The 23,375-nt window shown below is 43.7% G+C and overlaps 1 protein-coding gene across 7 annotated transcripts in view; it reads left to right on the forward strand.

Moving 5' to 3' along the window:
* The window catches only part of LOC126297640 (synapse-associated protein of 47 kDa-like), a 325,546-nt gene that overhangs the window by 133,369 nt on the left and 168,802 nt on the right, over window positions 1-23,375 (forward strand). The gene's annotated exons all lie outside the window — the stretch shown is intronic.

The following is a 23,375-nucleotide window of genomic DNA, read 5'->3' on the forward strand; positions in this document are numbered from 1 at the left end:
ATAGTATAGGACGAAATAGTATAGGACGAAATAGTATAGGACGAAATAGTATAGGACGAAATAGTATAGGACGAAATAGTATAGGACGAAATAGTATAGGACGAAATAGTATAGGACGAAATAGTATAGGACGAAATAGTATAGGACGAAATAGTATAGGACGAAATAGTATAGGACGAAATAGTATAGGACGAAATAGTATAGGACGAAATAGTATAGGACGAAATAGTATAGGACGAAATAGTATAGGTCACAAAAATTAAGAAGTGTCAACAGTGCAAAACAAGTTAAACCAATACATCTATCTTGATTGGTGTTCGAATTAACCTAAGTGTTTCTTAAGAAGACTCAGGAGAACCTTGCTGTCATGGAGCAACACAACCTGAAGAGTTTCAAAGAAACAAGTCTTACCAAACCAGGAGCCATGACAAGTGAAGCAAAGGAAAAGCCATTGTTTACCCCACGACTATTGGTACAAGACCAGTTGAAGAAAGGCAGGCACACATTTATAGCATTATTAGAATCAGAATCAACTTCGACAACGTTGGAAAAGAAATAGGTGTTAAAATGGGGTAACTGTAAATTGAAGGGGATCATAACACCACAACCTTCCCGAAAGAATATTTTACTAAAGGCGTTTCGGTTATTACATATATCAGATTCCAAGCTTCGTAGATAAATTTCGGAAAATAAAGTAGCACGAAAACATTATAAAAAGGGCAAGGAATTCTAGAAAATTACACACGGCACTTCAGTTGCTCCCTCAAGGGCTGGTCCACTGGATACGCGTGAGGCCCGGCCGGCTGCAAACGACATTCCCCGGCTGTATCCGTTTCAGCAGTGATTCCAACACGGTTTGTAACTCCACAGGTAGAACAAGCAAATGACAGAAGCTACAGCCCAACCCCTCCCCATCCCGGAACCTGAACATTGGGCACGTGCCTGCCTTTGAGATAGTAATGATGATCAAACTGACAGCTGTCACAAATATTCCACAAGTTACGTGGTGTCACCTCATCGCCAGCGATTCTGTAATGTGCGGCTTCATTCATTCTGTGTTGTAGCAGCCGACTATCCAGTCCCTCTTGTGTACACCTTCGTGCGAGCTCACGTTTGCTACGCGTCTTTGTAACTCTAGCCTCGACACAGCCAGTCCAGGGACTGCAGGCCACTTGCGTGGCCCAAGCCCCGCCGGCGGTCCTTTGTCATCTCCTACTGGCGGAGCCTCGAGAGCGCTTTTAGCCGTCCCACAGATTTAGCAGAGTCCGGGATCGCTTTTCTTTGTTCTTAAAGTCAGAAAATTCGCCGTACAATTCGTTTTTCAATGGCCAAAAGACGTCATAATGGTGTAACATTACTATCACAAGGAGTGGCAGAAATTGCGCAATTTTTATAATGACCTGAATATGAATTACGCAGTACGGAGCTTCACGTTTGACAGTCTTTAATGTGATGCTGACGCATATTTCAGATTTACCCGTGAAATTGTCTCCTTTTTTTTTATCGCCGCTCACACTGCCTCATGGCATGGGTGAGAGCTTCAAATAAGTTGTTACTGTGTATCCTCTCCAAACAGCGGAATGAGATCCTTGCAAAAATAATTGTTTCAGTATAAAGTAAATTTTTAGTATAACATTTTAAAATTGGGCTAACAAGTATAAAATAATTTCTTCTAGCCCCGTACAGATTCCTAAACCCATACAGATAGTCCTGAAAATTTGTGCTAGAGGATTTTTAATGGCTGTGGCGATACTTGCACGATTCGTAAGGGAACACGTGGGACGCATGCAAATAGATAGTATTTAGGAGGTGAACTATTCATGCATCAATTATGCATTGTATGCGCCCCGCATTTTTCGTTACAAATATGATTAGTATTGTCATAGCTATTGAAAATTGACAAACATAAATTTTCGAGGCTAACTGTATACAGTTAGGGACATTTGTTTTATACTTTTTAGTGCGACTTGAAAACGAGTTGTATTAATTTTTATTTAAATTATTACTTTCTGCTTTGTGTGTGTGTGTGTGTGTGTGTGTGTGTGTGTGTGTGTGTGTGTGTGTGTGTGTGTGTGTGTGTAAAATTTATAAGTGGATTTTGGACATTTTAAATTTTTTTGTTCAAATTACATATAAATAAATTAAGTCTTAAACCCGCGTATGTCACATATATTGCACAAACCTACTCTCCCTAACTCTGCTCAGAGTCGTGCCCGTCCGCATTTCCAACGGTTTCTCGCTCTCATCATTCATACGCTACCCATAAACACAAAAGTTGTAAAAGACGGAAAAAGTTCGAACACTTGGATACCAGAGGCCTCCTAATCGCTGACTAGGAAAGTGCGAGGCTATGCAGTGTCTCAACTGGGCCCTTCAACCTCTTGTCCGTCCCCATAATCAACATTATATGGGTTCGTCGTTAGAGATGATGAAGCACGAGCCTAATGCGCTCACCTCCTGAAAGGGAGGAGAATCAACGTACTGGAATGTCTTCCAGCTTCTGCTGACATGAACGCGACTGCATATGCTTGAGACCAGTAAAAACTTGTAGTGCACTTTCGCAGTAACCCTACACACACACACTGAATGACCTGAGTGCTACCGTGGAAGAGGGGGGACAGGTTTGAGCAGCAGCGTCCCTTCCACCTTGAGGACGGAGGGCCAAGGCTGGGTGGAACAAGGGCAGCAGATATTGCTTTCGTAAGTGTGCAATATCTCATCTTCGCAGCATTTATTTATTTATTTAATCGTATGGTGATTTTGTACAATATACAGTTGATATAAGACAAGATTAAACCTTAAAGTCCGTGTTTTTCAACCAATAAATTAAGCTGGATGTGAGAGTGAACAAGTCGTCGGGAGTTCCAGGGTATGATTGAAGTGGACAGCGTTGTACTAGATGTTAAATTGTCTGCTTTTCTTGATTACATTCACACATTGGTGAACTGATCCAGCCCTATCTGTACCTGAAGTAGCTACAACAACCATGTCCAGTCCTTAACTTGTTGAGGCGGCACCAAAGACTCCTCGGTAGGTCAAAATCTTTTGGCTTCTTTGTGGGACCAAGGTGATGGGCTCTTGTTCCCAATGTTTTTGTTGATCATTTAGGTCAAAACTGTTACTGTTTCACAGGGAAGTTGTACACACATTACAAACATGTGGGAAAATAGGTCGGTGGGTGGGTGTCACACTGCCTTCCATGCTGTGTTAGAGGGCATTGAAAACGTGTTTATCAGGGCCTGCATTTGTTGCCGAAAAGCGTCACATTGTTGTTGTTAGGCGATTGCTGTAATATTGTGATTGGTACCAGTTCTGTGACCTCCGCCGCTTCTTCGTTCTGCCAACTTCTTAGCGTTCTCTCTTCCTGTCAGGAAATAAAATTCTGAGGGTCTCCGCATCCTGTTGTCTTCCACCGTGTACATCAGGCAGGACTAAACAAATGCAGGTAAAATTGTTCCTCATTTTTCACTACTGAAATCTGAACAGGCCTTTCTACATCTGCACACCACAACCTACCTTGTGGCGTGTAGCTAAGGGTACTTCGCGTACCACTATTACTCCCCCCGCCTCCTCACATTTCTTGTCCAGTCGCGAATAGTTCGCGGGAAGAAAGATTGCCAGTAAGCTTCCGTGTTGGCTCGAATATCTCTGATTTTATTTACGTCGTTTTTCGCGAGGTATACGTAGGATGAAGCAATATATTTAACTATTATAGGAGCGTACGCTCTCGGAACTCCAACAATGAACATACTGTGATGCAGAACGCCTCTCTTGCAGCGTCTGCTACTGGAGTTGGTTGGTCATCTCTGTGACGCTTTCGTGCTTACTAAATGAACTTGTAAATGTAGTCGAATTAAGTCGGTTGATGCTGAGGGAATTAGGAAATGAGACACCTAAAGTAGTAACGGAGTTTTGCCATTTGGGGAGCAAAATAACTGATGATGGTCGACGCAGAGAAGATACAAAATGTAGACTGACAATGGCAAGGAAAGCGTTTCTGAAGAAGAGAAATTTGTTAACGTCGAGTATAGATTTAAGTGTCAGGAAGTCGTTTTTGAAAGTATTTGTATGGAGTGTAGCCATGTATGGAAGTGAAACATGGGTGATAAATAAATTAGACAAGAAGAGAATGGAAGCTTTCGAAATGTGGTGCTATAGAAGAATGCTGAAGATTAGATGGGTAGATCACATAACTAATAAGGAGGTATTGAACAGAATTAGGGAGCAGATGAGTTTACGACACAACTTGACTAGAAGAAGGGATCGGTTGGTAGGACATGCTCTGAGGCATCAAGGGATCACCAATTTAGTACTGGAGGGCAGGGTGGAGGGTAAAAATCGTAGAGGGAGACCAAGAGATGAATACACTAGGCAGATTCAGAAGGATGTAGGTTTCAGTAGGTACTGGGAGATGAAGAAGCTTGTACAGGATAGGGTAGCAGGGAGAGCTGCATCAAACCAGTCTCATAACTGAAGACCACAACGACAAAAACAACAACGAAACACACTGATATTCTATGGATATTCTCTATTTCGTGTATCAGCCCTATCTAGTACGGATCCCATACGGACAACTAATATTTAAGTATTAGTCGAATTAGTGTTTGTTAAGCTTCTTGCTTTGTTCATGGATTACATTCCTTGTGATTCTTCCAGTGAATCTCAGTGTGGCATCTGCCTTACTCCAGATTATTATTATTATTATTATTATTATTATTATTATTATTTTGGTAGTTCGGTTTCAAACCGCACCGTATGCATACTCGTAGATACTTTACGGAAGTAACTGTTTCCAGTGGTCTACACTTGTGTAATAATTGTATAGAAGGTCTTCCTATGTACACGCAATACTTTACATTTGTTTATGTTGAAGGTCAATCGCCACTCCCTGCACCAAGCGCCGGTGGTCTACAGATCCTTTGGCATTTCGCTAAAATTTTCTAGTGTCGCGACTTTCTTGTCGATATCATCATCATCATCATCATCATCATCATCATCATCCGCGAGAAGTCTAATGGAACTTCCGATGTTACCTGCTAGGCCATTTATATACATTCCGAAAAGTAATGGTCCTATAACGCACTGTTGGGGCACACGCGATGAAATTTCTACGCTGAATTCAGAATGACATGCTGCGTTGTCTCTGGTAGCAACTCACCAGTACAGTCACACAGTTGTCTGGTATTTCATAAGATCGTATTTTGTTAATAAGGCAGCATTGCGGAACTGTATCGAATGCCCTCCATAAGTCAAGGAACCTGGACGCCTATATGCTTTCTCGGTTTTGTGGACGAACAGACGGAGATTGGATTTCACACGATCGTTGTTTTCGGAACCCATATTAATTTCTGCAGAGGAGTTTTTGTAATAATTATGGCAAATTATGCTAAAATATCGTATCTTATTATTAAATGTGTGTTTCAAATTCTCCTTATTAGTGTGTAAAATAGTCTCAACTGGTGTTAGAGCCCATTAGTTAAAGAAATAGAAACTGAGTGGTCCAAATTAGGGAGGAAGGGTTCTCTAATTTAAAGATGTATCACGTATAGTGCTCGAGTGTTACGGCAAGATGCGGCGTGTTGCGCTAGTGTAGGTAATTTATCTGAGCAGCCTGTTACAAGCAGGTGTGTGTGTAATGAAGATTGCAGCATGTCGTGAGCTTGTGGACTAAGAACCTGTGTTGATAAACTGTGTAAGCTGCACGAGTCATAACATATCGGGATTAAACGAGAATTCGGGTTTTCTAGGCCTAGGATGGATCTGCATTATCGCAGAGATAGTGTTACCACACGCGTAAACCGCCGCACAGGACGACCACAGGTGTTCCAAAAACTGACGCCACGTCGCCACCCCAGACACGGGCTACAGTCAGTCTGCTGTGAGTCGGATCGCCGTCGATTTGAATATGGGGTGTCAGGAACTCGTGTCTGCCTGAATCATATGGGGAATCATGCACAACCTATTCTGCAGGATCCGAAGACATGACTCACGGCCGGTCGGAGTGGCCGAACGGTTCTAGGCGCTTCAGTCTGGAACCGCGCGACCGCTACGGTCGCAGGTGCGAATCCTATCTTGGGCATAGATGTGTGTGTCGTCCTTAGAACTACTTAAACCTAACTAACCTAAGTTCTAGGGGGCTCATGACCTTAGATGTTAAGTCCCATAGTGCTCAGAGCCATGACTCACGTTCAGAGCCATCTCGTGACGTTGACCACTCAGTGTACAATGTACACCCACGTTGACCGAAGCAAGCATCTACTAAAGGGTTAAATGTTCGAGCATACAGTCGATGTTGCAATGATCGTAGCAGAAAACGTGTGTTGATCCTCTGTTTCAAACCCATCGTTTCAAATAAAAATGTAGTAGATGTAGAATAATTTCCTTAACATTTGCTGCGCTTTAGAAACCAGTCTTAATATCAACCTAGACTAGTCCCAGGTCCCTAGAAAGCAAACACTTAGCAGACCGTCGGTTAAAAGAGGAGTTACCGGCTTACACTTGAATGAATTAGTGCGCCTCCAAAGGACTGCCATGCGAAGGTTCGATTCCTGGTGCTACCAAGTGGACATCCTTGGTGGGGAGACTGGAATAGGATGCATTCAGCCTCGTGAGGCTAACTGAGGAGCTACTTGACAGAGTAGTATCTGTTTCAAGGTCAAGACAGTCGGCAACGTCCCGGTCAGTGGTGTGCTGACCACATACTTATTCATACCGCATCCAATGACACCATTGCCAGAGGATGACACGGTGGTCGGTTGGGCCCGATTGGGCCGTCAAGGCCAGCACGCAGAACTCCAGCTGGATAAGTTACGGTTAAGGTAGGTAGCGGTATCGTTAGAGAAACGCTGTCACTGACAGATATTGAAAGGACGTCAGCAGGGCTGCCGACGAGTCCCTGTTTGAGTGTTACGTAAATGAGGCAGACCCGTCTGGCCATTCATCAGCAGGAATTCTATTGACTCGCTGCGGGCACTGCTAGTGACAGCCGCGGCTCTGTAGCCGTCTAGAATGCAGCCAGTGACGATAGCAGGCTCCTGCTCGCACCGTTGAAAGACGTAATGCAATAATAAATATTGCTAGACACTTACTGCCTCTAAAATCTAGTGACAGGTTCCGATGCAAAAGGACAAAAAGTGGCATGGAAGTTGCGGTTTTCTTGAGGAAGGGAATAAAAAAATTGCTAAAGGATCAGCTACACTTGCATAACAGATTTCATTGAATAACTGAATACCGAGAAGATTCTTTCAGCTGAGCCTGACCTGACCAAACTAACTTCTCCTTGTGTGAGGACATATTTACTCAGATCATCACTCTAGAATACAAATAAATGGAAAAAGTGAAACAACCACGGACGATGAAGACAACACTGCCGTATTGTGTGACAAAGCAGCAATGGGGTACTTCGTCAAGATCAAAATATTTCTGGTGACATTTTCCTGTGTGGGGAAAGTATCTATTAGTGACTGTAGGGCGATTGAGGATGACTAGCACAGAACTTCAATTTAACGCTATGAAAGGCAGCTTGCTCTAAATGAGGATAAATGGAATTTTATGCAGATGGGTAGGAGAGATTTTTTTCTATAGTTCCTGTGTAGCAGTAATGGTACGCTGCTGGACTAGGTCATGTCAATTAAAGACCTAGGCGTAACGTTGTTCAGCGGCATGGAGTGGAACGAGCACCTAAGATTAGTCATAGCGAAAGCGATTAGCCGAATACTGTTTATTGGAAGGCTTTCTCAGAATTCGACTGTACCTGTAAAGAAAACCGCGTACAAAACACTGGTGCGACTCATTTCTCATTTGTGAGCGTTGCTAGAGTGCTACCTAGCTATCCCTCACAGGTTATGTTAAAGGAAAAACTCGATGCAGTTCAGATGTGGTCTGTTCGATAAATACCAGTGCGTCAAGGAATTGCTCAGTGAGCTTAGATGGGAATCTTTGGCGACAAGAAAACGAACTTCTCGCGAAATGCTGTTGGCGAAGTTCATCATTCTTTATCCTGCAAATATTTTCAACATGGTTTTAATATGCCCAGGTCTGCCAGGTGATGACAGACACATCTTAATAGCTTTTAATTTTGTCGGAAAAAAGGGCACTGTAATATTTAATCACTAGGTCATCCAATTGTCTAAAATTCCAGTGTGCATTAGGTATATATTTAAATAAGTGGAAGTAAGTGCGCCTATATACATGTATGTAGAGTATTAAACCGTGGGGCAATGTTAATCACGTAACAGGAAATGAATGAATAAACTTAAATTCCATTCAGAGCTGATGCGCGTCGTTGCAGTCGTCGTAATTATCATCGTGGAGTGACACCACAAGCAAGGATACACACTTCTCGTCGTTACTATGTGGAAGCAAACAGCCACCATCTGCCATTCAGAATAAATTCTGGCCATGCCTGAAACAAAAGCTGTATCAGTTCATGAAGATACCTGGCTGAAGGCTTATATGAAAGTATACGTCTTTATTTTATTTTCTCCATTGAAAATGATGGTAGTCTGCAGCTTAAAAAACAGTGGTTTGGTGTGTTATAATGTAACATTTGTTGCTGCCGGTCACGCTTTTGCTTTACCTCTTTTTTTTCCTTTTTTTTCTTTGTGTCATTCAAATGTGATGGTTTGCGATATGTTGAGCTACTGTATTAGTCTGGTACCGTTATCGTATTATAAACACGCGCAGTTTTGTAATTAATGGTGTAGCTTTCTCTGTTCATGATGTATAGAGAAACTGATTTTATTCCTGGCAAATGAGCAACGTCAGCGAAGTAACTGCGGCCCCAGCTTGAACCAAAGGGTTCGTTTATGCTGCCACAAAACTGCTCATTGCTCGCTTGCATAGGCCGGCAATGATGGAACGAGCCTACTTAGTCCTCCCGGCCCTTTGAAATTGCTCCACAGCTGCTCTGCAGGATCGTTGCCAGACCATGATATGAAGCTGGTTTGTGTTTCGCGTAACGATAATCGCAGTATGTCCTGAAACCTGAGCGGTGATTGGCTGCTTCGAGGTCACTCGAGCAGTGTCGTGTTTGACTATTCCTTGTTGCACGTTTCGCGCGCACCACACATCTGCTTCTACATCTCTGTCTACATCCATACCCTGCAAAGTGTAAACTGTTGTGAAATGCATGGCGGAGGATATTTCCCGTTGTAATAGTTGTTAGGGCATCTTCTGGTTCCGTTCGCGTATGGACAGCGGAAAAAATGATTTCCTAAAAGCGTCTCTGCAAACTGTAGTTGCATCCTCATCTTCGCGACCACTGTAGGAGCGAAATACATGAGGCTATAGTACATTCCTACATGCCTCACGTGATATTGGCACGTGAAACCTTTAAGTAGTCTGAAGAGTTACTGCTCTCATCTACGCCAAGCGTATTGCAGCTTAGGATTTTCTGCATTCCTGGGACCTGTATCTTGGATCAAACCTACATGCGGACCACGAAAATCTGGAAGTGGAATGTGTGGTTCAACACGCAGGTGTAGATAAAAACTGAGGAAACAGTACCTCAGCGTGGGCGGGCCTACGAATCGCTCTTTGAAAGAAATTACGTCAATAATGTTTGGTGAGGAGTAAATTCTGGTGCAGCAGTTCCGATAGCTAGCAGAGTTAAATGTGGTACTGCTGGAGTGACCTCGAAGCAGCCATGACGATTCAGGTTTCAGGACATGCGGCGATGGCCGGCCGCTGTGGCCGAGCGGTTCTAGGCGCTTCAGTCCGGAATCGCACTGCTGCTACGGTCGCAGGTTCGAATCCTGCGTCGGGCATGGATGTGTGTAATGTCTTTAAGTTAGTTAGGTTTAAGTAGGTCTAAGCCTAGGTGACTGATGACCTCAGATGCAAAGTCCCTTAGTGCTTAGAGCCATTTGAACCATTTGAACATGCGTGGTGGCAGCGTGAAACTCAAGCCATCTAGGTATCATCCCCTGGCAACAATTTTAGAGGGGAGGTGCAGGTTGAATGGGCAGTTACGACTCGGTGGATTTAGTTAATCATCGCCCGGTCATGTCGACGAGCAGCGAGGTGTCAGAATAAACGCACCCAAACAACTGTAAACAGATGAGCGTTCGACCGGCAGTGTTAACCATTTGAGCTCCAGTGGTTTCTGCCTCAAACCACCGTTTTATTAATTTTGTTTTGAAGAACCAGTGCCTTACTTACGGAAACGCAGATGTTGTTGGAAGACTGAAATATCTAGTGGAATATTGAGGTACTGGTCTAGCCACTACTATGGTCGCTCTATGAGATGTCTGTTGCCAGAGGAAAGAGGCCTGTGCACATGCACAACACGTGTAGCGAAGTGTTATCAACATACATCAGCCATCTCTGTGCAGGTGCGAATGAATGGCGGCAATGTGGGTAATTCAGGCTGTGTAGCGACGGCGCCAGCTGATACGCCCGACAAGTTGCTGGACTTGGGGCGTCGGGATGGGATAAGCACCCGCAAAAAGAAAAGACTTCAAATCCTCGAACGACCATCGTCATTCAGTTGTTCAGAGGTGCCACTCGGTTGAACTAGGTACGGAAAAAAAGTCAGCGTAAGAATACATAAACACCACGATGCCCTGAATCGGGTCAATAGGTAATTTGTAACACATGTTCTTCAGACAGGCAACCATTGTTGCATGTCGAATAAATCGTGCTTCTCAAAAATAACCAGTGAATTTCAAAATACTGCCTCGGGAATTTTAAGTACAGAATTCCTTTATTTTGATTTATTCTCGAAAGTAACGTGACACAGGTTTCCATATAAATGCGTTTCATTGAAGCCATTTGGTAATGCTGAACATATCTAATAGTGTTCCTTCTGCCGTTATTGACAAGACTGACTGAAAACATTCATATTTGGAATATAATTTGACATCTGGGTTGTGAATGCAGTCGATTTGTTGTGAACGAGTTCATGAGTCGTCTTTCTTTCACGTCCTGCAGAGACTTTTTACCAGATTGGATGATACTCCCAGTCAAACAACTGATTCAAAAAACTGCATTAAATTAACATCTGCACAATTTGAACTAGCGTTCATTCTATGAGAGCGAGCGAAGTGGCTAGCGCACTGGACTCGCGTTCGGGAGGACGACGGCTCAATCTCGCGTCCGACCATCCTGATTTAGGTTTCCCGTGATTTTCCTAAATCACTCCAGGCCAAATGTCGGGGTGGTTCCTTCGAAAGAGTACGGCCGACTTCCTTCCCCGTCCTTCCCTAATCCTATGATGCCGATGACCTCACTGTTTGGTCTCTTTCCCCAAGCGACACAACCCAACCCATTCTTGGAGATGCTAAGAACATTAAACCGTTTCGCTTACGGTAGTTCTTGTAAAGTACGGTTAATTAATTTTTTATTTTTTATCAAGACGTTTATTTGCATTCATCATCATTAACCTTAGTGGTGACTGAGAATCTGTATGAATATCAAATTAAAATTTTCTGGCTGTTGTAGAATTAACTTAATTAGAGAATCATTCATGGCCTTCAGAGCGGCAGTAATACTTCTGCAAATATGCCTTAAGTTATGTGCGAGAAAATGATGAGATCCGGTTACAAGCAAACAGTACGTGGAGCAAAATTTTCTAGTGGAGGCGGTAGCTGGGAGCGCGCTGCAGGCAGCAGGCAGCTGGGCCGTGCACGCCGAGAGGTTGAATGCGGCAGTTAAGTGGAGAGCAGTCCCGCGGGAGTGCGCTCTCGGCGCCTCATTTGCAAGCTGCCCGCCCGCCTCGCTATGCGCGTCCCTTCCAGTCAGGCATACGCTCGAGGCTGCAGTAGTTCACATCCTGAGACGGGGAGACATCTCGCCTCTAAGTCTGAGTAAGTTGTAATACAATGCGGAGGCACCGATACCTGAATTTCGAAGAAGACAAGTACCGGCATTGTGATAGCATACCTATTCATACTAGAGAGAGGAAATTCTGGAAGCTCGCCGGGATAAGAACGCCCAGTTCATTTGTCGCTGTTTTCATTATCATGTCCTGAACGGTCTTTTTATTTGAAAAACACACACACACACACACACACACACACACACACACACACACACACACACACACGCACGCACATAAAGTAGGTGTTACGTAACTAATTCTTAAAAGTGCTAATCCAATTAATTTTTTGTGAAATTTGATTTATGATGCGAAGGGGGAATGTCTTCGTAAAATGCTCCTGTGATTGTTGTGACGATGCTAATAACGGATACACACGTAACGGTTAGGATTCCAACAAGTTATATTCACGAATCTTGTTCTTAGGAAAAATGATTACCAGAAGCACGGTGTGGTTTTCTGATAAGAGTGGACGGAAATCGTATATTTATCAGATGAAAAATGTTAAAAAGTGTAGAATGCAAAACAACTCTGGTCCGAGAGAGAGAGAGAGAGAGAGAGAGAGATCTTACTATGGGGGTTAATAGCTCGTGTTTGGGAGAAAACGCCCGACTGTGCGGAGGTTCTATTTTTAATAGCCAATCTGACAGTGCTCATTTTCACAGTTTGGAACAGGCCACTGAACTGAGTTAGGTTTGTTTGCACTGCCTTCCTCGAACGATTAACCTCACTTCTCTAACGCCCTTGGTATATCCGTACGCGAAGGCACGTTCAAACTAGACACTAAGGAGTTCCTTACGCCGGAAAATATCTTTGCGAAAATTTTTAACTCTAGAGTTTATATCAACCAAGAGCCACAACATTTAAGGACAAAATCCTATGTCGTGGCATCGTTTTTGTCTATTTAATTTCTCTCGTCCGCCCTCACAACACACACGGCTTACAGTTAATATTAGCTAAGTAATCTGCGTTGCCCAGGTATATATTTATTCGAGTCTTCTATTTATGCATCTCACCCTTATCTCAATAGGAGGTTGCTGGTTCTTAACCCCGTCCAGTTTTTCTTACTGTATAGCAATGTGTTTCCCAAGTCCAGCTGAAATCGATCCGGTGGTTTAAGATATGGTGGGGAACACACGCAGATACACTTTTGTAACATGTATGCATTTAATACATAATTTTAAAATACGAGGACATGCCGAAAAGTAATGACTCCAAATTTTGTATGCGCAAACTGTTTAGGCTTTTTAAGTAAAACAAATGTTATTAACATTCTACATCTTTATTCATCATGTCTTCATATTTGCAGCCCCCTATCGCTACAGGGCTCCGGATTGCAGCGTACAGCATGGTGGTGTGTAACATCTTCGGTTAGGTGTTATCGATTATCCTCCAAACAGTCCCAACATGGCCGCATCCGATTTTCATCTGTTTCCGAAACTTAAATACGGAGACATGACGAATAAAGATCTAGGATTTTGTCAATAGTTTCTCGGGCGAGACGTCACATGTCGTCGTGAAATTTCCTCAATTTTGTCGGCGCAACTGCCCAACATGTTCAGGTGTGGCGAACACACTGCTAAGGCTGTGACCCAAGCCGCCTCATTTGTGCTAGTCCGAAGGGAAATAGCGCAGGCGTGAACGCGCCAAATTCGTTGAACAATAGCGCAGATACACTGATTTGTATTGAGAGACAGCTACGCCACCTGTCGGACATGCACATATGCTGGGGGCTCCAGCGCCCTCTGTCCAGAGCGGCCTGCGGATATACGTGTTCGCACTGACGTGTGCCCATCCTCGCCGTTGTTAACAGAATATCTGTCGCCACCGCAGCGTCGTCCCATTTAAGACCAATAGTTTCTTTTTGGTTGCTGTGATTTTAACCTGACCAGCGCCGAATCCCATGCGGTGCTACATTGGTATCCTTGTTCAGCAGATTAATCGAGCTGGGAATTTCCACAGCTGCTTTAATAACGCTATCCCTGTACGATGGCGTCGATGACAGAATTGTGTTGTTTTTGTTCTTCATACTGTGTCCTGTACCGAGACAAAGCTCGTCCACTGTAGATGTTTCAGGTTGGTCCAGAAGTGTGCGTCGTCGATGTTCGACGCATCTACTCTTCGCGGTGCGACAAGTTTGTCCAACGTATGACGCCCCAGAGCTACAGGGAATCTTAATAGACACCGGGCCTTTTTAAACCGAGATCATCTTACACTGAGCCTAAATGAACTATAAGTTCCGCGACGTCATACATTGGAAAGACTAGTCGCAACGTGGAAGAAAGATGCTTCAAGTTGTAAGAAAATGAAACGCCTACATCCGTCCTTACGATCTTATTTATTGTGTAGCTACCAGTTTCGGCGCTTCAATGCACCGTCTTCAGGCCTTAGCTGATGTGGAAGGGGTTAACATGATCCATATTTACGCTGCATCAGTGGCCAACATAACTAGTTTACGCAGGCTGTTACGTTGGCCACTGATACAGCGTATATATAGATCGTGATAATCCCTTCAGCATCAACTAAGGCCTGAAGATGGCGCACTGAAGCGCCGAAACTGGTAGCTGCACAATAAATAAGATCGTAAGGACGGCTGTAGGCATTTCCTTTTCTTACATATTGGACGGCCGTGATCCCCAAGATCTCCAGCCAAACGGATGGACACAAAAAAAAAAAAAATTAGATGCTTCAAAGTTCTACTACAGACACGACTGGACCAACCAGAAAAACCTGCAGTGGCCGAGCGTTTTCGCAGTTTGGGAACACTATGGAATGCAAAAAACACAAAAATTGTTTCGTCGACGTCCTCGTACTGGGACAGCGTTATTAAATTAGCATTGGAAATTCGCAGCTCCACTAATCAGCTGAACAGGGACACAGGGTACCAACTTACCGCAGCATGGGATCCAACGCGGGTCATGTTGAAATTGCAGCAAAGAAAAGCAAGAACTACTTGGCCGTACAAGGGACGACGCTGCCGTGGCGACTGATACTCGGTTGACAACGGCAAGGATAGACACATGCGAGATCGGACACGTACACAGGCAGGCGGCTTCAGACACAGGGCTCTGGGACGTCAGCCACCAGCCTACCGGATGACTGACAAGCTCTGTGCGTGCGTCGAAGCTATTGGTTCATCGTCCAACAGGTGGGGTAGTCTCTCTCTCTCTCTCTCTCTCTCTCTCTCTCTCTCTCTCTCTCTTTGTATCATGATGACAAATCCTTTATCATTGCGAGATGATCCCTGGCTAAGTAAATACCAAGTAGTTATTACCTACGGATTTAGGACTAGTGTTTATTGGAGAACGGACATCTACATCTATGCTCTGCCACTCACCTAATAGTGTGCTTGACGGGGGACGCTTCGCGTATCGGAGTCAAGTCGTAATATGTATCAGAGCGCTCATGTGCATTTAAAGTCGTTCTTTCCGCACTTCATAGCCAACTGTAACGGGAACAACCCCTACTATGTTGTACAGGGTCCGACAAACGGACTTCCCCTATTTGGAGAGGCTGCTATGTCAGCTTTGGTGGGGGTACAGAGGTGGAGTGGGTATCGATTCATAGCGGTGTACGTGCTATTTTCAGTAGGCGCAGTAGCTTCGCTAGGTGAGCATCATGCGTTTGTTGTGGAGTAGTATACTCAAAATGGTGGTTCTGTGATGACCACGTAGCGAACATTTCACATTCGTTTCGAACTTGTACCTCATGATTCTGTTTCTGATAGGAAAACTGTTGTTCAGGTTGTAAAATTCAGAGCATCAAGTTCTGCACTGAAAACAAAATCTACTGGCCGACCTCGGACTGTCACATCGCTGGAATATATGGCACGTGTTTGAGCGTCTATATTCAGCGATTTCCAAAGCGTTCAGCACTTGCATGTGTAGCTGCATGGGGGTTGTCTGATGGAAGTGCACAAAGAACCCTGCGCAGAGATCTTCACATGCACCCACACAAAATTCCACAGGAAATGACACGGAAAACTATGGGTGACTTCCAGGAAGGCTTTATCAATGTGTCGGTAATGGAGCCTGTCATTTACCGGACACAATTTTTAAGACCAGCTAATGTAACTTGTAGTATCTATTGTACAGAAATCACAGTATTTTCTCTGTATCTTTCTTTCTTTGTAACTATCTTATGAAATACGGGAGGTCTTTTTGCCGGACCCTGTGCAGCGGTAAGTAATCTCTACAATGAAATTTGCGTAGTCCCACCCGCGAGCGTACTTCATGTACATCAGGTGGCCTTGATTACTTTCTTATTGACTGCGTGGGGATTTTGGCTGCTCACTACCAGTGCTTTGCTACGTGCACGTAAAACCTGTTGGTGAACTTCGGCACAGTTGCTTGCGACATCGCTGGTGTTGGTGCAGCGTACGCTCTTGTTAAAACTCTACGTATTTGTTACCTTCACGTGTTGCAGCGTGCAGACGAAGCGTCAAGTAGTCAAAAACATCCTCTATCAACGCCCCATGGTGTGGAACGTCCACTGGTACAGTCTCTTCGTGGTCTTCATCAGAAAAAGCTAATGCCAACAGTCAGCACTGTGTTTTTCTTTATTACCGCGTGCAATTAAAACAGAGGTCTTAATAAAAAATGAACTTAACTCGATTTTCATCGATTGCAGTGCTACTCAAGATGAAAATATTAGGGTTGCCTTGTTGTTCCCCTATGCCTGCAACAAGTTTTACCTGAAACACTTTTTGAAACGTTATATTCACCATCGACAGTACAAAGTTTTTATTTTCAGAAGTGCAATTTCGGCATTAACCCTAGCAAATGAACGCATTTTCTACACTGAAGAGCCCGTGAAGCGTGGACTCGACTGATATCTGAAGTAGTGCTGGAGGAATTGACACCATGAATCCTACAGGGCTGTCCATAAATCCGTAAGAGGACGAGGGGTGGAGATCTATTCTGAACAGCACGTTGCAAGGCATCCCAGATATGCTCAATAATGTTCATGTCTGGGGAGTTTGGTGGGCAGCGGAAGTGTTTAAACTCAGAAGAGTGTTTTGGAGCCACTCTGTGGGGTGTCGCATTGTCCTGCTCGAATTGCCTAAGTCCCTCGGAAAGCACAATGGACATGACTGGATGCAGGTGATCAGAGAGGATGCTTACGTACCTGTCAACTGTCAGAGTCGTATCTGGACACATCAGGTGCCCCAAATCACTCCAACTGCACACGCCCCACGCCCTTACTGACCCTCCACCAGCTTTAACAGTCACCTGCTGACATATTGTGTCCATGACATTGTCTCCATACCAGTACACGTCGAAACAATTAGAAATGAGACTCGTCTGAGCAGGCAACATGTTTCCAGACACCAACAGCCCAATGTTGGTGTTGACGGGCCCAGGCTAGGTACACGAGTGGGTCTTCAGCTCCGAAAGCCCATGTCGATGATGTTTCTTCGAGTGGTTCGCACGTTGAAACTCGTTGATGGCTCAGCACTGAAATGAGCGGCAATTTGCGGAAGGGTTGCACTTTAGTCACTTTTAACGATTCTCTTCAGACATCGTTAGTCCCATTCTTGCAGGACATTTCTCCGGCCGCGGGGGTGTCGGAGATTTGATGTTTCACCGGATTCCTAATATTCACGGTACACTCGTGAAATGGTCGCACGGGACAATCCCAACTTCATCACTATTTCGGAGATGCTGTGTACCATCGCTCGTGCGCCGACTATAACACCACGTTCAAACTCAATTAAATCCAGGTAACCTGCCATTGTAGTAGCAGTAACTGATCGAACAGCTGCACCACACACACTTGTTGTCTTATATAAGCGTTGTCGACCGTAGCGCCGTATTCTGCCTGGTTACATATCTCTGTATTTGAATAAGCATGCCTATACCAGTTTCTTTGGCGCTTCACGGTATAACGCCCATCACCAAAGATGGGGAGTTACTTTATCCCCACCCTAAAGAAGTTAAAATACAACACAGTACGCTGATTTTTGTTGACATTACGAACATACTTTTTAAAAGTAACACTGATGTGTAAGTAGGATCCAGAACCTGAAAAGATCTTTTTACGACACTTTTAGCATCATCAGTGTATTTTCATTATATCCACCGTGGATGATGAACTGCGACTGTGACTTAAATTGGCGATTCATCTGGTAATAAATATGCAACCAGTCGCTTTATTACGGTTTTTTCAACCATGAACATGTTTCCGAGCCACTGCAGGCTCATCAGCTCTACATCTTGCTACACTTGGTCAACAAGATAATGTTCTTGGAACAGAGCACCAGAGAAGACATAATCTGTCAATATTAACCGTGTTCGTCGAAGTTTTAAGCGACAACTGATCCCAATGGGGGACAATATTTTACGTTTTCAAGACACTGTGGCTCTTTGGGTTTATTGTTTGACTCTAAATGAACTAGGCTCACACACCCAAAAGACATACGAACAAAGGGCTCCCAGTCATTAATATTTTGAAATGCATTAGTGGAAAAAGATGGGGAGCTGACAGGTCACGCCTCCTGCAGTTTTATGGGGCATTTGTTCAATCACCTTTAGACAATGGCAGCGTGGTCTACGGATCTGCTCGCCCGTCCTATCTCAAGATATTAGTTAGATGCTGTCCACCAGGAGGGCATTCGGATATGTACTGGAGCGTTTCGGACCAGTCCAGTTCAGAGTCTGTGTGCAGAGGTTGGTGAACCACCACTCTGAATTCGGTGACGTATCCTTTTGGGTCGACAGATGCTGAAAATCTCCGCGTCACCTCAGTCGTTGACATTTAGTTCAGAGGTCCAACCCACCTTTGAACAGCTGTTCAGGAATCGGCCCCATGCGACCAAGCCAGTTGGGATACATGCAACAGACTGTCTCAAGGATCTGGATCTATCAGGCATCAAAATACACAGCCAGGTATGGAGCGCATTGCGTCTTCAGAGGCCCAATGTGATTTTAAGCGTGATACAGCACAAGGAAACTTGTACTCCAGATTTTGTTTTTACAACATTGTTTTCGTCAATTTTAAGTACGTACCACAGTTTTATAGTTGTTTATACAGATGGATCCCAGCAAGAGAATGTCCTCGGTTGTTCTGCTGTTTTCCCTGATAGGGTTTTTAAAGTGCATCTTCCGGAACACTTTACAAATTATAATGCGGAATTATATGTCATTCTGATGGCACTGGAGAGGATTCATAAACATCACCGTACAAGGTTTCTTGCCTGTTCCGACTCGCATAGTGCACAGCAAACACTTCACAAAATGTGTTCAGTAGACCCGCTGATTCAGCTCATCCATGACTCCTTACAGCGGCTCCAACACCGTGGCAAGGTGGTGATCTTTTGCTGGGTACCTGGCCACATTGGGACACACGGCAACATGACCGACAACGCCGCCAAGGAAGCATGTTGGAGTAGTGCTGTCCATCAATGTTCCATCCTCTCTTGCAAGCCAGCATCTCATTTCCTGACAGATGTATCAAGCATCAGTGGGAAACTGGATGGTTGCAGGTATCGGACAACAAACAGCGGTCGCTCAAATTGACGACAAAAGCATGGCGGACTTCGTGTCAACTTCACCGCTGGAAGGAAGTTCTGCTTAGCAGACTGCGCATCGGGCATGGCCCTTTGACACATTGCTTCCTCCTCCGGCGGGAGGATCCACCACTCAGTGAAGTTTGTGACGTGCCACTCTGTTCGGAATATTGTGGTTACGTGCGTCCTATATATTGATATTAGGGCAGCCCTCAGTCTAGACGGAAATCTGCCCACCATCCTCGCAGATACTGATACCAGTGTTAAAAGTGGTGAAATTTTGTGAACCGTCAGGCCTCATCCCTAAATTGGTGCGGGAGGGAGGCAGACTTTAATACATTATAAACTGCTGTGCATGTGGTGACAGCCTTCGTCCCCACCCATGAGATTAGCATGCTGACTTTTCGTCAGCGCGCTGATGACCATGATGTCGAGCGCGATTAGCCTTAAATAATCATCATTGTCATCATCTTATAACACCTCCATCTGATGATTGGCCTGCAGTGACTCGAAAACGTGTTAATGGTTTAATAAATCGTAAAAAAGCGAGTGGTTGCATATTTATGACCAGATAAATTGCCAATCAATGTATTTTGAATAACGTGTACAACCAAGCTGGAGGTATTTCATTACCACAACAAAAAGATTTTAAAAAAGGAAATTTTGATCATTTTTGTTGATTTTTACTCGCAACATACTTCCTAAAGAGGGTCTGATGAGTAAAAAAAAAAATGTTCAAATGTGTGTGAAATCCTGTGGGACTTAACTCCTAAGGTCATCAGTACGCACACGCACACACACACACACACACACACACACACACACACACACACACACACACACACACACACGCCCGAGGGAGGACTCGAACCGCCGCCGGGACGAGCTGCACAGTCCATGACTGCAACGCCTCAGACCTCGGTTATTCCCGCGCGGCCTCTGATGTGTAAGAAAGGTCCTAAACCTGAAAATACTGAATAAAATTCACTGTGGAAAGTGACTTCTAATATTTAGACTTCAGTTTGTGATTCAGTTTAACTGAAAAATTTAAAAGATGTATGGAATCTGGTAGAAGAATTCATTAAAAACAAAAAACACTTTTCAAAATTTTAAAATGTAAAGTAACTCACTAGATATCATTTTCAAAAGGTGGACGTAAGGTATGCAGCCCTTTGTATTGCAGGGATTAAGCTCATTATCAAGTGCTGTACTGTAGACGACTATGCTTCAGCCCATGTCAACAATGAAAATACGTAAACATACCATCGTCGTATGAGAGTCTTACAATTGTAAGAATACAGTGGGACTAAACATCGTGAAAACGATACGAATTAAACAAAATTTTACAAATGTTGACATCCTCAACATAAATACCAGTGAACCATCGTTCTTGTTCGTATATAAACAGTTAGCTTCAACAACCTTAGTTCGCATTTAAACAGTATAGGCCAGTACGGTGATGACAGTCGTCGGAAGTGCACCACTTGACGATGACCGTAAGGCCAAAATTGCAGTTGTGAACATAAAAATTTTCTTCAGTCAGTGGCGAATATAACGTTCTTAAAAATTTCTATACGACTGTGAACCCCAGCCATGCGAAGTAAGATGTGTGTCTCTCGAGGTATTCATTTCAAAGATGGGGCACGTTTTTCAAATGTAACGACAAGAAAAGACAATGTAATCAATTCACCTGAAGGTAAATATTAAGTACTGTTTCTCCCTCTGGATGTCCGCAGCTCGTGGTCTATTGGCTATTGGTTGTTGCCTATGGATCTTGGGGTTCCAGGCTCAATTCTCGGTCGGGTTGGGGATTTTCTCTGTCCGGGATCTGGGTGTATGTGCTGTCATCATACTCATTCGTGACAGTGGCTAGACTGGATTGTGTAAAAATTTGTACTGGCGCTGATGCCCGCGCAGTTGAGCGCCCCACAAACGAAACATCATTATTTATCCCTCTGGATCCGTGGACTGAACAGGACACTCCACACACGCAGTGAAGTTAAGTACATTACTGGTTTGCAAATAATTGGTAGGCAACAGAATCGCTATCTATTGTAAACATTGTCGCCCATCACGATCCATTTCGTTCATAAAGGAGGAATTCTTATGTCATGTGTGTAATACGTAATTATTTAAGGACTTTTTCGTATATAATAAAATTTGAAATTGTTCGGACCCTCCTACAGTAGATCAAATCCATGGCTGGCAACTGGGCAGTCAAATGAGAGAGAGAGAGAGAGAGAGAGAGAGAGAGAGAGAGAGAGAGAGAGAGAGAGAAGTATCTAAACTGTTTCAAAATTAATTGCCTTAACTGTTAGTAGATGTATCCTGCTGTGAGCTAAGAGATCAAAGGCTCCGCGGAAAAATGTTTCCAATTGCGTACAGAACCACAGTTGTTCCCAGACGTGCACCTCCTTGTCTTTCTTCGTGGCTCCAAATTCCAAATATATGGAAACCGCAAGGGGAGGCATCGGGACTGTACGGGGCATGTGTAAGGGCTACCCATGAAAACTTCTGCGGCGTAGAGGAAATAACGTTGATGAGCCGGCCCATCTGTTGACAAGATTGTTTAGAGTATGATACGGAATTTCGCCGGAAAGCCCTTACACATCCTCCATACAGCCCCGATGCCTCTGTATGTTTGGAGTTTGAAAAAAAGACATTCGTGGCCGTCTGTTTGTTTCAGACGGAGGTGCACACCTTGGTACAATCATGGTTGCATAGGCAACTGCAGACATTTCCCCATGAAGGCACCGACCGTCTAGTCTCACAGTGAGGTTCACATACTAACAGTTGTAACGATTAGCTCCTATGCAACCCTGACAAAACACAACAACTTTTAATGGGAACATCAAATGAAGTAGGCAATAAGTCGGTAAAACTCTTAGGTATTCACATTGACTCAAAACTATATTGGGAGGAACATGTCAATCATGTATGTGAAAAAATATCTAGGGTGGCATACCTTCTCTTGAAACTAAGGGAGGTAGTGAGCTTGGAGTACCTCAGGGAGACATACTTTGGGCTATTCCAGTCACATATTTCATATGGTCTGATTATATCGGGGCACTCCCCTCTCATCAAAAACGTATTGAAATTACAAAAAAAGTCATACGTATAATATGTAAAAGAGGTCATAGGCAGCACTGTCGTCCTCTTTTTTCCAGACTCAGAATACTTACAATTATAAATTTATACATCTATGTGTCTGTACTCTATATTAAAAATATTTCAGAATTTATTGCCAGAAGGGAAATACACGAACACAACACCAGGGCTAACGGTAATTTAGACATACCGCGCCACAGATTAGCGAGAACAGGAAATTCCCACAAAGTTAACCCACTCAAAATGTTCAATAAACTGCCAGTTCATGTTCAGTTTATGGATACAAATTCTTTTAAAATTAAGTGGTACAGCTGGCTGTCAGATCATCCATTCTATGACACTAAAGATTTCTTTGAGATGCCTGAGGAGAATATAAGCATTTAAAAGTTGTCTGTAGTTAAACATATTATTTTGTGCTGTGGTTAATCGTGTGTAATTACAAAGTTTATACTATAAACAATAAAATACCATATTATATTAGATTATAAGATAGCTTGCTGCGTTAACTTTTAAAAGCTGTCCTTTGTAATTTGGTACACTGCCATGCTTCAAATGTATTCTATAATGTATTGACAGAAGTTTATTTTATTATTCTGTATGTACTAGTACGTCTTGTATGACGAAGCCAATATCATTGTAAAATGATCTACGGTAAATAAAATTCTTGATTATTGACGTGAATCTATGCATATAACCACACCCTCTGTGGTTATATGCAACAGGATGGAGCAACTGCCGATACAGCACATATACGCAATCTTCAAAACTGACTGAGTTGTTAGCAGAGGGAAGTCTGGTCGCGGCCCTGTCTGGTTACCTAGATCACTTGATCTGTCAGTGTGCGATTACTTTGTGAGGGGAGCCCTTAAGTGTAAGGTGCATCGCAACACTCCTCATAGCCTTCAAAAACTGTAGCAGAACATTTTGGATGTGACTGCTGTA

This window comes from Schistocerca gregaria, chromosome X, assembly GCF_023897955.1.
Source record: "Schistocerca gregaria isolate iqSchGreg1 chromosome X, iqSchGreg1.2, whole genome shotgun sequence".
In the NCBI taxonomy this organism is placed as follows: Eukaryota; Metazoa; Arthropoda; class Insecta; order Orthoptera; family Acrididae; genus Schistocerca; species Schistocerca gregaria.